This window comes from Phoca vitulina, unplaced genomic scaffold (assembly GCF_004348235.1).
Source record: "Phoca vitulina isolate PV1807 unplaced genomic scaffold, GSC_HSeal_1.0 scaffold59, whole genome shotgun sequence".
Lineage (NCBI taxonomy): Eukaryota > Metazoa > Chordata > Mammalia > Carnivora > Phocidae > Phoca > Phoca vitulina.
This window is the reverse complement of record NW_022589762.1, coordinates 8,847,312-8,865,313: the sequence shown is the minus strand read 5'-3', so window position 1 is coordinate 8,865,313 and position 18,002 is coordinate 8,847,312. Positions and strand designations below refer to the sequence as shown.

Genomic DNA, 18,002 nt, shown 5'->3' with positions numbered 1-18,002 from the left:
GGCAGAGGGAGACGTAGACTCCCCATTGAGCAGGGAGCCCTATGTGGGACTCGATCCCAGAACCCTGGAATCACGACCTGAGCCGATGTTAGACGTGTAACCGACTAAGCCACCCAAGGCGCCCAGGAGTTAAGTCTTCTTCTCTATCCTCAGAACCTAGCATTTCTAAAACACTGTATGCCATAACAGAAACATGTGTGAAGATGCTGAATGATTACATGCCTTATCAAAGTTCAAATACTGAACATTTTCATACATGCTATATTCAACTAAACCTCAGGTATTACAGTAACCATTTTACAGTTAAAGAAACAAATTATCAAAACACATATAAAACTATGCTTGGCCTCACAAATAAAGGAATCCAAATTAAAATTAAAATAAAAAAAAACACCTGAGGTGGGGCGCCTGGGTGGCTCAATCGGTTCTGCCTTCGGCTCAGGTCATGATCCCAGGGTCCTGGGATCAAGTCCCGCACCAAGCTCCCTGCTCAGTGGGGATCCTGCTTCTCCCTCTCCCACTCCCCTGCTTGTGTTCCCTCTCTCGCTGTGTCTCTGCCAAATAAATAAATAAAATCTTAAAAAAAAAAACAAAACTGAGGTTGAGAGACATACATAAAATTTTTTTCACCAAAAAATAGCACAGATTGAATTTCAAGAGAATTTCTGATTCTAAGTCCTAACAGTTTCCCTTCAAATCACACTATGTGCCTATTACTTGACTTAATAGAAAAATGTACCTTTTAACACTAACTTTGTGATGTTCCAGATATTAACAGAGGATCTCTTTATCAATGCTTTTTCTCTCAGTGACTTCTAATGCCTCCAATTCTTTTCAATCCCACTCCACAAAAAAGACCTCACATTTTGGGATATATATAAATTTTTCCTCTTTCCTTTCCCTTGCACTATCCAAAAGTCTATTACAAGTGGATCCGAATTACTGTTAAAATGAGAAAGAATGTGAATAAGGGATAAAGGAATAAAAGTATTAAGAAGGATGGGTGAGGGGGCACCTGGCTGATTCAGTTGGTAAGATCTCAGAGTTGTGGGTTCAAACTCTTATGTTGAGTGTAGAGATTACATAAATAAAAAATTTAGGGGGAGTCTGGGTGGCTCAGTCAGTTAAGCATCTGCCTCCAGCTCAGGTCATGATCTCAGGGTCCTGGGATTGAGCCCTGCAACAGGCTCTCTGCTCAGCAAGGAGTCTGCTTCTCCCTCTCCCTCTGTGCTTACTCTCTCTCTCAATAAATAAAATCTTTTAAAAAGTCTATTTCTTAAAAAAAAAAAAAATTAAGTCCAAAAAATAAAATTGCTATTTAAAAAACTAAATAAATCTTGTAAAAATAAAGTAAAACATGTGTGTGTGTGTGTGTGTGTGTGTGTGTGTGTGTATATATATATATATATTTTTTTTTTTTTAAGATTTGACACAGAGAGTGCAAGCACAAGCAGGGGGACCTGCAGAAGGAGAGGGAGAAGCAGGCTCCCCGCCGAGAAGGGAGCCCAATGTAGGGCTTGTTCCAAGGACCCTAGGATCATGATCTGAGCTGAAGGCAGACACTTAACTGACTGAACCACGCAAGTGCCCCTGTAGCTCTTATCAAAGGTACAGAAAATGAATGAATGATAAATTGAAAACCTCCAAAGAGTCTCAGAAACAACCGAGTAACTGTCTTAGTCCAATTACCCCTTTACACACTAATAATGTTCATCAATAAATGACCACCAAAAAAATGTCCCTCTGAAACCTTGGTAGTTCTTATACAATCTCATCCTTTAGCTAAGATACCACTTAAAATATCACTGTTTAGGTGTTTGTCACATTAACTTTAAGGTAGAATGGAATGCTGTGAAAATAGGAGCAGAAGGCTAGATATTAATCAAAGTTGTCTTTAGAGCTGTGACAGAAAAAAACTGTATGACAGTTCTCACAGTTCTCTCTTTATACTCAAAAGAACATACCTCAAAAACAGAGCAAACAAGTAAGGTCCCAAAGGGTACTTCACACACTCGCTCATTACTCTCCCCTTTTTATAGCTCTTTTACCTATGACACCTTTTTTAAAAAGCTACATGCACAATTATGGGTCAAAGAGGACAATGATTTCCTAACCAAACACAGTAACATGATCCCTTTATCAAAAGACTGAAAAAAATAATGGTAAAACATGAGTGTTAAAACAGATAAATTAAGAAAGGGCAACACTATGAAATATATAGATAATTACCTATAGATTCCCTTTCTTCATACAAAGAAACATATGTAGGAAAAGGCAAAACAATGCATACAGATAAGGTTAAAAATTCTCCATTGCAGCGCCTGGGTGGCTCAGTCGGTTAAGCGTCTGCCGTAAGCATCAGTGCAGGTCATAATCCTGGAATACTGGGATGTAGCTCCACAGCAGGCTCCCTGCTCAGCCAGGATCCGCTCCTCCAGCTCCCTCTGCCCCTCCCCCTGCTCCTCTCTCTCTCTCAAATATATAAATAAAATTTTTAAAAAAAATTCTTCATTTACAGCTCATGAAACACATTCCACATATATTTTCTCATTTCAACTACATGTAATTATGTAAGGAATACAGACTTTTCCCATTTTCACCAGCAAAGAGCCCAACAGAGGGCTAATCTCAAGACCCTGATATCATGACCTGAGCCGAAACCAAAAGTCAGTCGCTTAACCAACTGAGCCACCCAGGTGCCCCTATTTTCCCATTTTTAAGAAATCGCCTGCCCAAGTTATCACAATAATAAAGCCAAGAGTAGGTAGGATTCAGGTTTTCTGATTTCTTTCTACTTTTTTCTATCATACCTAAAGACAGTGAAAGGAATTTGGATAAAAATATAAGTCCACATTTAGAGTGATTATATATACCAAATCCTGTGTTAGTAGACTTGTTTGTATCCTTTCATTTAATCCTCACAACCATCCCTTTGATACATTATTGTCTTCATTTGGCAGGTGAAGCTGTTCTAGGAAAGAGGTTAGTTAACCTTGTCTAAATTTGCAAATTAGAAAGTAATAAAGCCCAGGGTGAATTGAAATTCCACACACTCCATGGCAGAGATTATCACTTGCTCCCCAATATTCATTTTCTACTGACTCCTTAGTAATAAGATATCTGTTGCTAGTTAAACATAATGCCATGTAAGTAAAAGACTGAATTCCCTAGGCTTTCTTGCAACTTGATGTGGTCATGTAAGTAATGAGACCTGAAAGCACTGCACTGCAACTTTCAGAATGCATATTTGATGAGAGGTATACTATTCCTTGGCCCTTCTTCCATCTTGCTACCTGCAATGTAAATATTATAGCTACAGCTCTAATAACCACCTGGACTCTAAGGACAGGAGTGAACCCTAGGAAAAGCACAGCTACCTGTTAGAATTGAATCCCTGACAACTGTGTGGTGCTATGACCTTGGACTACTTACTACCTCTTTTGCTTATGTCAATGATATTTGGGAATTTTTTATTACAAGCCACAGAACTTTACCTTAAGTATGGTTTGTCATACCTTGCTCAAAAGTTATAGGAAATTATTACCTTAACAGCTAAGTCTGCATATGTCAGCATGTAGTGGTATTGTTTGTAAGACAGATTTTCTTTTTACAGTAACATGATCATCTTACATTTGATCCATTTCACTTTTACATTTATTTTCACAGCACCCCTGGAAAAGTATTTCTATATCCTCCCTCCAGAAAAGGCAAACTCTTCAAAGTCAAAAATTAGTTTTAATCTCAGATCAAGTAAGAACATAAGTACTAAATACACAAACTATTTGATTCAATAATATATTCAATTAATATCTGATTGCCTACTATGCACTCTAAAAATATTCTGGTAAACAAAACATAATCCCAACCCTCACAGAGTTAAAAATATCTGATATTAAAATGTCACAACAAAAGATGCTCAACATCAATAATCATTAGGAAAATGCAAATCAAAACGACATAAGTCAATCACACATATTGGATGGCTACTATCAAAAAACAGAAAACGGCGCCTGGGTGGCTCAGTTGGTTAAGCGACTGCCTTCGGCTCGGGTCATGATCCTGGAGTCCCTGGATCGAGTCCCACATCGGGCTCCCTGCTCGGCAGGGAGCCTGCTTCTCCCTCCCCCCTCTCCTGTGCTCGCTCTCTCTCTCTCATTCTGTCTCAAATAAATAAATAAAATCTTTTAAAAAAAAACAGAAAACAAATGTTGGGGACCATGTGGAGACACTGGAAGCCTTGAAAACTGTTAAGTCAGAATGTAAAATGGTGCAGCAGCTATGAAAAACAGTATGGCAGTTCCTCAAAAAATTAAAAAAAGAATTCCCATATGATCCAGTGATTCTACTTTTAGGTATATAACCCAAAGAAATGAAAGCAAAGTTTTCAAAGAGGTATCTGTACACAGGTTCACAGCAGCGTTACAATAACTAAACGGTGGAAGCAACCCAAATGTTCGTCGAAAGATGAATAAATGAGTAAAACACAGAATATACATACAATGCCTTAAAAAAAGAATTAAATTCCAATACATGCTACCACATGGATGAACCTGGAGGACATTATGTACCAGTATGCAACTGCCAAATTCACAGAAGTAGAATGGTGGTTGCCAGGGGCTGGGGTGTTGGTTGGAATCAAGACTTAGTTTTACTGGTATGAAGAATTCTAGAGATGAATATGGTGGATAGTTGCACAAAAATATGAATATAGTTAATATCACCAACCTGCGTTTTGTTTTTTAAGATTTTTTTATTTATTTGACAGAGAGAGACACAGCGAGAGAGGGAACACAAGCAGGGGCAGTAGGAGAGGGAGAAGCAGACTCCCCGCCAAGGAGGGAGCCCAATGTGGGACTCCATCCTAGGACCCTGGGACCATGACCTGAGCCGAAGGCAGACACTCAACGACTGAGCCACCCAGGTGCCCAACCAACCTGCGATCTTAAAACATGGTTAAGACAGTAAATTTTGTGCTGTTTATTTTGCCACAGTAAAAAGAAAACTGGAGAAGGAAAAAACTGTCATAAGCAAATTAACATGCAAATTTTTACACATATTCACCTAAAGGATCAGAAAAATATGTTTTAAATTACCTGTAGCTTTGTTACTAAATTTCCCAAAGTAGTTTGTGGTATATAAAACTAAACATTTTAATTTTTTTTTTTTCTTAAGATTTTATTCATTCCTGAGAGAGAGAGAGAGAGAGGCAGAGGGAGAAGCAGGGTCCCCGCGGAGCAGGGAGCCCAATGCAGGACTCAATCCCAGGACCCTGGGATCATGACCTGAGCCGAAGGCAGACACTCAACCAGCTGAGCCACCCAACCAGCTGAGCCACCCAGGCCCCCCTAATTAAACTTTTTAAGAAAATTTTCTCTGCATGGGGCACCTGGCCGGCTCAGTTGGTGGAGCATGCCACTCTTCATCTCTGGATTGTGGGTTCGAGCCCCACGTTGGGTGTAAAAATTACTTAAAATCTTCTTTTAAAAAAGTCTTCTCTGGAATCCAAATAAAATTTCTAATGATTTCACTTAATACAGGAATCAAAGTATCTCTCTCTGCAACATGGCACAAAATTTGCAAAATCTTCCTGAGATGCAGTGCACAGTGTGGCTCCCTCAAAGTTCATTATGTTTAGGGGTACCTGACTGGCTCAGTCAGTGGAGCATGCAACTCCTGATCTCAGGGTTGTGAGTTAGAGCCCCAAATTGGGAGTAGAGACTACTTAAAAAAATGAAATCTTTTAAAAAAAAAAAAGTCCATCATGCTTAACATGTTAAATGTTGGGCCTTCCAAATTTACTTTCTGGACATCACATTGAAAAATAAGTTAGGAGGGGCGCCTGGGTGGCTCAGTTTGTTAAGCGACTGCCTTCGGCTCGGGTCATGATCCTGGAGTCCCTGGATGAGTCCCGCATCAGCTCCCTGCTCGGGAAGTCTGCTTCTCCCTCTGACCCTCCCCACTCTCGTGCACGCTCTCTCTCTCATTCTCTCTCTTAAATAAATAAAACCTTAAAAAAAAAAATGAGTTAGGAAACTATTAATAGAGTCAAGCTGAAAGATATACAGATATGGCTAACTAAATCACATGTCAAAGTAATAAGCTAACAACCAAGAACTCAGGAAATATTTGACGTTTGCTATTTAGACAAATCTGCATGGATTTCCAAGTCGTAGTTTTCTGATAAATTATCAAAGTTTGAAATCCTGCCAAATATGGGACAGTGGAGCAATAAGAGAGAACTGGTGTGATCTAATATAGCAAATCCCTGTTCTATTTTGGAGACCTTATTTCTATATTCCTAAGAACATGAAGCCAAGAACTAGTATCAAAAAGGGTTAAAACAAGGGATGGGGGAAGAAAGGGAAAATAAGGAGCTGAATAGAGTAAAATCATTAAGGGGCAGATTTGGAATTTAAGTTTTTATTTTAATTCCAGTTAGTTCACATACTGTGTTATATTAGTTTCAGGTGTACAATACAGTGATTCAACAACTGTAGAATTTTTTTATTGGTCACAACTTGGTGATGTACGTAGTAAAAATTATTTGGGCATATCAATGTTTATACAAATTTGTTACTTTATCAATTGACAAATTGGTACACATTTTACAAGAATCTAGTAGACTCCTCCAGACACCGCTGGGAGAACAGACTGCTAGATGAAAAGAACAAGGATCAATGAAATTACATTGTGATCTCCATGAAGACAGAATCCCTGTTTTATTCTCTATTATCCCCAGCAGGTAACATAGAACCTTATGTATGACAGACAAATGTTAAGGGTTAGGGGGTTAGGAATCATTTTAAAGCAGTTTGTTATATTGAATTTTAAGGCAGTATCAAAAAACAAACAAACCATAGCTATTTTCAGTATTTAATACCAGGCAAATATGTACCCATAAGATCTAAACACAGCTGTCAAAAATTCATAATTTATCAGGATGCCTGGGTGGCTTGGTTGGTGACTCTTGGTTTCCGCTCAGGTCATGATTTCATGGGCCATGGGACAGGGCCCTGAGTTGGGCTCTGTGCTCAGCAGGGAGTCTGCTTGAAGATTCTCTCCTTCTACTCCTCCCCTTTCTCTCTCTCAAATAAATAAGTCTTTTTTAAAAAATTCAAAATTTATCTTTTCAGTTTCTCATAAAAAACAAACAACCCAAGCCTAATGCTACTTTCCATTGCCATTATACAACTCATCCTTAAATAATTAGCTTTGTTAACAATTAAAGTCAAAGGGGAAAAAAAAAACCTATAATTTTAGTAAAAAGAGTAAAAAAGATATAAGCAGATGGGTTCCATGCAGACCAGGCTCTAAGGGAGTAGAGCTGGCTAGCTCTGTGGCTTTTGTCCTATAAGCCAATTTTGAAAGGAAAAGATCACTGGAAAAGAAAACATTGAAAAAATACCATGGCATGAGTTACCATGAAGCCAGAAAGTCAGTTCTTTCTGCAAACCTATGATGTACACAGATACATATGGTACATGAATCTAAAATACATTATGTACAGGTATTTTGAGGTAGTATATTATTATTTAACAATCCTTAATATGACAACCAGGAAAATTCCCAAGTAATGAAAGACAATTTCCTCAACATCTGTACCTAATCTCTCCTATTCAAGCTCTCTTGAAACAACTGCACATGCCAGTACAGTTAACATTAAACATTCCTATCACAGTCTACTTCCAGATTTTAAAATAATATTAGATTGTAATTTCTCAAGGCTCTTTTCCCATATGCTTGTGACTTAATCCCACTTGCAGAGAATAAAACTAACCTGTCATACACTCTCTACAAATCCACATCACTAAAATACACCCCCAATTGTCAGTAAGCAACATACAAAATTCCTTCCTTTACTTTATGTTTAGTTTTCTCTCACTCTTCAAATGTTGTTCCCGGGTATAGAAGTTTTTACTCCACCCTCTTTCACTCAATTTAGGACTCTATGCCTGCTTCCCAGAGAAAGAGGACAAAAGCTACTTCTCAAACTGTGGAACAACCGGCTCTGTTCTCTCCCCCGCCCCAACCTGTTCCAGTGTTCATGATGTTCTTTCAGCTCATAGGGAAGGGAGAAGTTGAGAGATCCGTCTAGTGACTTACCCCAGTAGCAAATCCCAGGTAAGTACAAACTCTCCCAAAGCAGAACTGGGAGAGATTTTTTTTTAAAGCCATGTTTCATCCTGTGCCCCAAAACACTAATGCCTGAAGCTTGGTTGGCATTCATTGGTCTGAGGTAAAAAAAAAAAAAAAAAAAAAATGTTCTCTTTAGTGTGTTTCTTCATATGATTAAGAAGGGATAGAGGATTTATAAAACATTGCTAGTAATTTCCCTCTGGAGAGGAAAAGGGGACTGAATGAGAAGGGAAAGAAAAAAAAGGAAATTTGTTGTTGTCATTCTCCCTCCACACTAAGATGCTAATGTATTCAATAGGGAATCTAAGAAAATGAAAAAAAAATTTTGAAGATATCTACCAGAAACTAAGGTAGAGGAATGTTAGCTGGTAGCCCCAGTCTAAAGGGTAGATATATACAATTCCTTACCCCCTGCAGGGGGAAGGCAGGAACCAAAAAAAGGATCTTCACTGAGTGGAGGATTCTATGTGACTGAATTTGCTGTTCCCCTTCTTGACCTCTCTGTTCTCAGAATCACAGAGTACCCCCTCCCTGACAAGCGGACTCCAGCCCGGGGGGGGGGGGGGGGGGGGGGGGGTTAGAGAAAACAAGAAAGAAAAAAAGGAGACAGAGAAAGATAAAAACATCAACAGCCATCTTGCCAAACAACTGAATCTATTACAGGAAAGAAGGAAATTAATTGCACTAACCAAGATAGAAAGTAATAAACAAAAGATTACCTCTAAACAAAATAGGCCTCCTCCCCTTTGACACACTAACCAAATATCACACAGTAAACATTAGAAAAGAAATTTAACTATGACTGTTAATTTCTAAAATTAGAGGTTGTCATTCTAAAAGTTAGAAAATACTCACTCTCTGTCACTGGAATTTCAGAGTGTTTTATTCCAAATGAGTATCTTAAAGTATTCTGACAATGAATTTTTTAAGAAACAGAAAAAAAGACCTTTAAACTGCCCAATGCTGTGAAAGAAATGAGATCTACATGGCATTTAAATTCTAATGGTTACAGTTAATAATTACAAACTTCATTAAATATAATAAACATCGAGCCCACAGAAAAGGAGTATCTTCCATATTAGGCTGCCCATGTACTTTCCATACAGATTTAGAATTTAATCCAACTCCCCAAAGATGTGAGAACGATTTATGTAATTAATGGGAAAATAACAGCACGCTGAAAGAATTTACATCGAAGTTACATTCAACACGGTTAGCGTAATAACCTCACTCACTGAATACAATTAACACCCCAACTCTATTCATACCCACAAATGGGATAAAATACTGGGATTACAAATCTGCAATCACAGATAAGGATACATTAGTAAGGCAAATCTGAAGTTACTATCTCCTAACTATTTGGGGGTTTTTAAAGGGAAGGGGTGGGGAGGCAAGATTTGCATCGTGGTCAAATGCTGACAAAAAAAAAATTTAAGCAATTATTTGTCACCCCATTCTTATCCAAAGGGCTGTCAAAAGAGAAAGAGGAATGACTGTCAGACTATCTAAAATCTTACGCGTCAGGAGGAAAACAGGGAATTTAAGCCATACTCAAGTGCAGGACGAACACATCCTCCTCCCTCGGTCACACCACAGGAATGTCGTCTGATGGAAGCAGGGGCAGGAGAGATTACCACACTCTCGAGGACAGGTTGGCACAACGCGTGTTTTACTCCAACAAGCATTCCCAGGGTTACCACACCCCCTCACAAACAGGGGGAAGCACACTTCACGCCCGAGGTCGCTGCCTCTCCAACAGTTCTCCCGTCGCACGCACACGGCTTCATCAGCCCCCTCCCAGCACAACGACCCGCCCGGGCTCCCCACCGCCTCTCGCTGAGGAGTGGACCCCCCACCCCCACCCCGGCCTTCACAATCTCCGGCGCGCCCGGCCCCGCTCCCTGCCCCGGCCGAGCCCCGGCTCGTCGCCGAGTCCCTTCGGCCACAGTCGCCCACTGGGGGGAGGGGCGCGGGGGCGGGCGCGCCTCCGCCTCACGCCCCTACACCGGGCTCGGAGAGAAGCGATCGCACCGCTCACCTGGCTCGGGCGGCTCCTCCCTCGCTTTCGGCCAGCGGAACCGGACTGGGGCCTCCGAGGGAACCGCGGGCTGCCGGGCGGGCTGGAAGTCCGGGAAGGAGGGGGGAGGGGGGAGGGATGCCGGGAGCCGCCTCCTTTCTCCTCCACCACCGCGGCTCCCGCAGCCAGGCCGGGCGCCCTCGCACACTCGCCCACTTTCTCACAGCCTCGCGGTCTGTCTGGATCTCCCTCACCCCCACTCCCACACACACTCGCCCCCACCCCCACACACACTCACACCCGGCCGCTCCTCGCTCCCTCGCTCCCTCACTCCCTCACTCGTCTGTAGTGCGCGCGCACGCGACTCCGCTCACACACAGCGCGCGCGACGCCGGCGGAGACCGCCCCGCGCTCCCCCAGACCGAGGCGCCGCGCGCCGCCCGCCCGCGTGCAGAGGACCCTCGCGCGCCCCGGCCCCGCCCTCCAGGCGGCGACGCGGCGGGCAGGGGGTGGCTACCGGGGCGAGGGGACGGGCCAGCCCGCGGAGCTCGGCCTAGCGGATCCAACACCTGCGTCGGGACCCGCCCTCCGGACTCCGCGTCCCCACTCGCGGCCATCGCCCGCCTCTCGGGTGGTGAAGGGGCGATGGAGAGCGCGCGCTAGGAGGGAAATGGGAGCGCGAGAGCGCTTCGAGGACGCGCTTTCCCCACCCGCCCCCAAACCGTCCTCACTAAGGAAGGGAAACGGGTGGGGGGGCGAGGTTTGTTCCCAACTTGAAACCGCGAGATTGATTCCTTCCGTTGTACACCCTCCCCGCCCTCCCATTCCCTCATCGGGCCCCATTCATACACAATGTGAACCCTGACGCCAGCCCACCAAGCCTCTTGGGGACAGTGTGCTGTCTGCCTGTCCACGCCTCTGTGTCTCCTGCCCTGCCCAGCCCAGCCCAGCCCAGCCCACCCCACCTCCTGCGCAGCCTTTCCGGCGACCTCGCCTACAGTCCCCTCAAGCCGTGGTCCCCCTCCCCGCCCCAGAAGCAAAGATTGGGAACAAAGATCAATACCTATAAGGTCCTTATCCGTGTACGGAATAAAGACATTGCCTCTGTACACTGTGAGGCAAATTTTTAAACTACAGTACATCATATATTCTCAGGGCTTTAAGCAGGTTTTTAAAGATAAAGACAGGGTAGTGTGGTGCTGCCAGCTTCGCTACTTGGAAACCAGTATAAACCTCCCGCAAATCAGTTCCTTAACTTCCTCCGAGCTTTTGTTATGAAAAGCTAAGAGTATATTCCAAGGTTGCCGTGAGAATGAAATATATTTAGGAGCATTTTGAAAATCCTCAAGCTGTCTATAAAAATAAAATTATAGTCCAAAGGAAGCTAAGAATATGAGTATGTTCAGCTACGATACTACTCTTAATTTTTCTAGATCATGAAGAATGAAAACAAAGGCAACAGATGACCGTGCTACTTTACATGACAAATTCATTTCTAAATAACCTTAGTCATTTATTACCACCAGAGATCCCAGATATGAGCTACCATAATGTCCTAACCAGTTTGCCTTCTTGCAAGTCACATTCCATTCTGAATGGCCTCAGCCAACAAATTCTTTTCAGCACTCAGTTCCCAATCTTTCTGGTCTGCCCTTTTTTTTTTTTTTTTTTCTGATTTCACTCAGTACTTAGTCCTTTAAGAGATATAGCATAACCCAGGGTGGTAACTTCTGGACTGGACCAGACTTAACTTATGTGATCTTCTAAAGTACCCTGACTTCTCTGTATCTTAATCTACTTGATCACACAAGCTGTCTATAAAAATATTTTATAGAAACTATAAAAGTAGTTACTTCACTGAATTGGTATAAACAGTAAATGAGCTAATAAGTGTATAAGACTTAAGGCCTGGCGCAAACTGAGTGTTATTGTGTTTACTGCTGTTACGTTTGCCCACTTAGAGTAACCTAGGATAGTGAACAGTTTTCACAAAGAACACATTTAGAGGAACAAATGTGCTAGATGACACACTACCTTCAGAAGAAAGGGGGGAAAGTTTACAGAGCTAAAATGTTGCTATTTATTTCCACCCGGATATTCAGTCTCCTGAAACAAAGTATATTCAACCTAAAGACAAAAGAGAAGCATTTCATCACAGAGATATTAACACAATGAGAATCTGGCAAAAGATAAAGGGAGAAATTGACACAGGGAAAAGCATGACTGGGCAAGCAGATTATCGATAATACCTAGCCTATCCTTCAGTCCTACTGTTAAGAAACCCAATTCAGGGTAACGATGCATCACCCAGAAAAAGAAGGGTGAAACTGTGGATAGGGAGTATTAGACTATTAATTCACTGGCCACCTGCCTTTAAAAAAAATGCTATCTATTCCCGTACTGTCATTATGTGCCAGACACACCCAAAGAAATTCATAATGTATACAAAATTGCTTTCCACTTAAAGTAGTCCAAAAGATACAAAAAACAGAACTATGTTGCTGTGGTTTTTTTGATGTTATCTATTTTAGAGAGTGTATGTACAGGCATGTGGGTGGGGGGAGGGGCAGAGGGAACGGGAGAGAGAATCCTCAAGCCGACTCCCGGCTGAGATCATGACCCTAGCCAAAATTAAGAGTCTGACACCTAATCTACTGAGCCACCCAGGTGCCCCTTATGTTCTTAAAAAAAAAAAAAACCAAGTAGGAGCACCTGGGTGGCTCAGTCAGTTGAGCATCTGACTTCATTTGGCTCAGGTCATGATCTTGAGGTCAAGGATCTGACTTCATCAGGTTCCTGCTCGCCATGGAGTCGGCTTGAGATTCTCTCTCCCCCTCTCCCTCTGCCCCTCCCCCACTTATGTGTACGTGCTCTCTCTTTCTAAAATAAGATAACATCTTAAAAAAAAAACAAAGCCAAGGATATGGCTCATTTTAAACCAACTATTATATAATATTTACATCAATGATGATCAAATTCCTACTTTATATTTTTGTATGAAGTAATGAGGGAGAAGCAATCATTTTTGGCATTTCCATAATGGAAAGCAAGGTCCAGAAGGCTTGGTTTCCTAGACTCAGTCATAATCTTCGTACTTTCGTGGCTGATATGTTTAGACAGGTATGGACTCACAACTCCTTTGGGTAGCAACGTATGCTCCAAAGTATTCTGGGGCACCTGGCTAGCTCAGTGGGTAGAGCATGAAACTCTTGATCTTGGGGTTCTGAGTTCGAGCCCCATGTTGGGGGTAGAGTTTCCTTTTAAAACAAAAGAAGTATTTTAAATAGCTTGTCTTGGTTTAATTGTGCACCACTCATTTTTAACCATTAAATTAATATTCTTCAGCCAGTTGAATCCCTTGAGAAGACATAACTAGCCTAGCACCTTTGGAGTCAGATAAATTTGACTTGAAATCCCAGCTTTATTAGTGGCATGTGATTGTTGCTTAAGTTCTATAAGCCTCAGTTATCAACAAAATAAAGATGAGGTAACTCAAACATAATGTACTACATAGTAAGTGCCCAAAAAATATTAGCTATTGGAGCAGCTCGCTGGCTCAGTAGGTACAACGTATGACTCGACTTGGGGTTGTGAGTTTGAGCCCCACACTGGGTGCAGAGATTTAAAAATAAAATCTTAGGGGCACCTGGGTGGCTCAGTTGGTTAAGCCTCTGCATTCTGCTCAGGTCATAATCTCAAGGTCCTGGGATCAAGCCCCACGTAGTCCAGCCCCACGTCGTCGTCCAGCCCCACGACGGGCTCCTTACTCAGCTGGAAGTCTGCTTCTTCCTCTCCCTCTGCCCCTCCCCCCATTGGTGCTCTCTCTCAAATAGATAAAGTCTTTTTTTTTTTAAGATTTTATTTATTTGAAAGACAGAGAGAGAGATACTGAGAGAGCAAGCATGGGGAGGAGAGGGAGAAACAGGCTATATATACATATATATATTGGGGGCACCTGGGTGAGCAGTCGGTTGAGTTCTGAGTTCAAGCCCTGTGTTGGGCTCCATGCTGGGCCTGGAGCCTACTTAAAAAACTGATTAGGGGCACCTAGGTGGCTCAGTCGGTTAAACGCCTACCTTTGGCTCATGTCCTGATCCCAGAGTCCTCATGTTACCTCTTGCTCTCTCTCTCTTGAATAAATAAAATCTTAAAAAAAAAAAAATGAATATAGGGTGTTATACGAAAACAATGGATCGTGGATCACCACATCAAAAACTAATGATGTATTCTATGGTGACTAACATAATAAAATTAAAAGAAATGAATATATATCTAGATAGATATGTAAATATATAGATATAAATATAGGCTATTATACAAGACCAATAACAAAAGTCAAATATCAAAGAGAAGTTATACAATGTTTAAATATATGTAATAGTACAAATAGTTACATATTTACTGCACGCCAGAAGCATGAGTAATGTAAGACTGAATTGAAAGGCATCTTTTACCTGAGCCAAAACATTTCTATATTTGTGCTCTCCTTCCTAGACACATTAGAATCAATGGAGAGTTTCTGAAACTGATTTAATCAGAATTTCTGGGATTTTGATCCAGGCACCAATATTTTTTAATGCTCTCCAGGGAATTTTAATATGCAGCCAAGCTGAACCAAGGTTTGGACAACACACATGTCAAATTAGCTATATATATGACTATATTGAAATGTGCACATTATCTAGATACATTTCATTTAATCAACCAGATTAGCTGATTCAGAATATGATGGCTAGATTTGCAGCAAAAAGCACTTTTATTTATTTATTTATTTTTAAAGATTTTATCAGGGGCACCTGGGTGGCTCAGTCGGTTAAGTGGCTGCCTTCGGCTCAGGTATGATTTCAGGGTCCTAGGATCAAGTCCCGCATCAGGCTCCCTGCTCATCAGGGGATCTGGTTCTCCCTCTCCCTCTGCCCCTCATGCCCCTCTCCCTGACACTCACTCTCTCTCTCTCTCTCTCTCTCTCTCTCTCGTGCGTGCATGCACGCTCTGTCTCAAATAAATAAAACCTTTAAAAATAAATAGATAAAATAAAGACTATTTATTTGAGAGAGAGAGCGCAAGTAGGGGGAGGAGCAGGAGAAGGAGAGGCAGACTCCCCGCTGAGCTGGAAGCCCTCCTCAGGGCTTGATCCCAGGACCCTGAGATCATGACCTCAACAGAAGGTAGATGCTTAACTGACTAAGCCACCCAGGTGCCCCAAGAAACACTTCTAAAGTTTTTGGTAGACAGTTCTTGGTAGACAGTTCTTGAGATGCTAGGTGGAAGGCACAGAACATGCAATGAGTTGATGGAAAATAAAATCTCCCCTAACAAAGTTGTCTGGGTCCAACCCACTCCATGTCTCTTATCTGACTTGTGTTGCATTGGTGAATCTGTACATCGGGCAGAAAAACATAATTCATATATTGTTATCTAGTATGCACATCAAACAAAAATCTTTAAGTACCCCATAGACACCATCTGGTGCAAATTTTTTCCTCCCGGGTTTAGACAAGAAAATAAGCTGGGATTTGATCAAAATTAAAGTCCTCAAGGTAGTAAAGAGGAGAATTGTAAACAGGAATGAATCCAGGATTGTTATCAGGACATAAAATAGTCTTGATGGCATATCTAATGTGATTACTGTAAAATTCTTGTTGGTGGAGAAAAGGTAGTGGGTGTCGCATCAGAACCTACACTCAAAAATAAGGAATGGTGGCAGCAGCTGCAGTAGATCTAGCTCTCCCCACTGCTTCCTCTCCCTGAACCAGCCGGCTAGAACCAGCCCGACAACAACAGTCTTCACAGTTAGAATAGCTAAATACTGATCTAGCCTTTCCCCACCCACATCCCTCCTCCTTTTCCGCCACTCCATTTCTGCACATTAAACTGAGCGTCTAACTATGCTAAGAAAATGTCGATGCCAGACACAAAGGAGGATGGGGGGGAGGAAGGCAGTGAAGATCGTACATTTGCTGAATCAGAAGGAAAGGGTGTAAAGAAAAATAAGACTTAAAAAGAGGAATTAATGTAGGTTTCGCTGTCCTTCTTTAATTGTACTGGTTGTTAAGAGTATTTCCTTTTTCTCTACTACATAGGAATAACCTGGAATGCTTGTTTAAAATGCAGATTCCAGGGCGCCTGGGTGGCTCAGTCGTTAAGCGTCTGCCTTCAGCTCAGGTCATGATCCCAGGGTCCTGGGATCAAGCCCCGCATTTGGCTCCCTGCTCAGCGGGAAGCCTGCTTCTCCCCCTCCCACTCCCCCTGCTTGTATTCCCTCTCTCGCTGTGTCTCTGTCAAATAAATAAATAAAATCTTAATAAATAAATAAATAAATAAAATGCAGCTGTGTATCTGCATTTTGAGCCAAACTCAAAGCTTACAGGACCAGCCATGACTCTGCATTTTTTAAATTTGCATCCCAAGTAATTCTTAGACACATGAAAGTTTGAGAATAATGTCTTTAAGAGAAAAATAACCATTTGTAAAATGTTCTTTATTTAAAGCCTTCAACATTTATAAACTCATTTAGCCTCAGGCAACTTGGTATGATTAAGCAAATATTGTGAGTCCCCTCTGACAGAGAAAACTGAGGCATGGAGATTAAATCATTGGTGGTAATTTCCTAGTCTCCTGTTCCCTCTTCCCTGGAGTATCTTAAAAAGTGTATCAATCTGGGAGCACCTGGCTGGGTCATTCGGTAGAGCATGCGACTCTTGATCTCAGGATTGAGTTTAAGCCACATGTTGGGAGTAGACATTACTCAAAAAATTTTTAAAATTCAGCGTGTGGGGGGATGTGGTAACTGGGTGATGGGCATTAAGGAGGGCACTTGATGTAATGAGCACTGGGTGTTATATGCATGAATCACTAAATTCTACCTCTGAAACTAACAAAGTATATGTTAACTACATTGAATTTAAATAAATTTTTTTAATTTAAAAAAAATTTTTTAAGTGTATCAATCTGGGAAGAATAACAGAAACATGAATGAATTAGTAGACCCTTCAACCACAGAAATGCAGTTGTTTTTTTTTAATATTTTATTTGGGGCACCTGGGTGGCTCATTCAGTTAAACATCTGCCTTCAGCTCAGGTCATCATCCCAGAGTCCTGGGATTAAGCCCCAGGTCCGGCTCTCTGCTCGGCAGGGAATCCACTTCTTCCTCTGCCCCTCCCCTGCTTGTGCATGCTCTCTCAAATAAATAACATAAAGATTTGATTTATTAATTTTAGAGAGGGAGTATGAGCAGAGAGAGGGGCAGAGGAAGAGAGTCTCAAGGCAACTCAGTGCTGAGCACAGAGCCCGATGTGGGTCTCGATCTCACAACCCTGAGATCAGGACCTGAGCCAAAATCAAGAGTCAGAGGCCTAACCAACAGAGCCATGCAGGTGCCCTAGAAATGCTGTTATTTAAACCACACAAGGGCTGTATGGACCTGTCACAATTTATCTCACTATCAGTGCCCCAAATTATTAACAAACATTTACATATTGAATAAAAATTCTAGAAGCATTCTAATGACCTAGCACCACCATGACTGTCCTGGTCTGCTTTGCTTCTTTTGTACATTGAAAAAGTTAGACTATGAAGCCCTGTTGCTGAGTATAAATTCATGTAGTTCTCCTCAGTGCAAAGAAACAGAGCAATTTAGGGGGTGGAGGGATGGGGTAACTGGGTGATGGACATTAAGGAGGACAAGTGATGTAATGAGCACTGGGTATTATGTAAGACAGATGAATCCCTGACCTCTACCTCTGAAACCAATAATACAGTATGTTAATTGAATTTAAATAAAAAGAAACAGCAATTTACATCTATTCTGTCCAAATCCTTGTCTGCCCTATTCATTTTATTTGG

General features: G+C 41.8%; 1 protein-coding gene across 1 annotated transcript in view; it reads right to left on the bottom strand.

Moving 5' to 3' along the window:
• Nucleotides 1-10,483, bottom strand: part of RIMKLB (ribosomal modification protein rimK like family member B) — a 61,912-nt gene extending 51,429 nt beyond the window's left edge. Inside the window, exon 1 of the mRNA XM_032390739.1 lies at nt 10,178-10,483. The gene's annotated coding sequence lies outside the window, so the exon portion shown is untranslated. The remainder of the gene's footprint in view (nt 1-10,177) is intronic.
• Between the last annotated feature and the right edge of the window lie 7,519 nt (nt 10,484-18,002).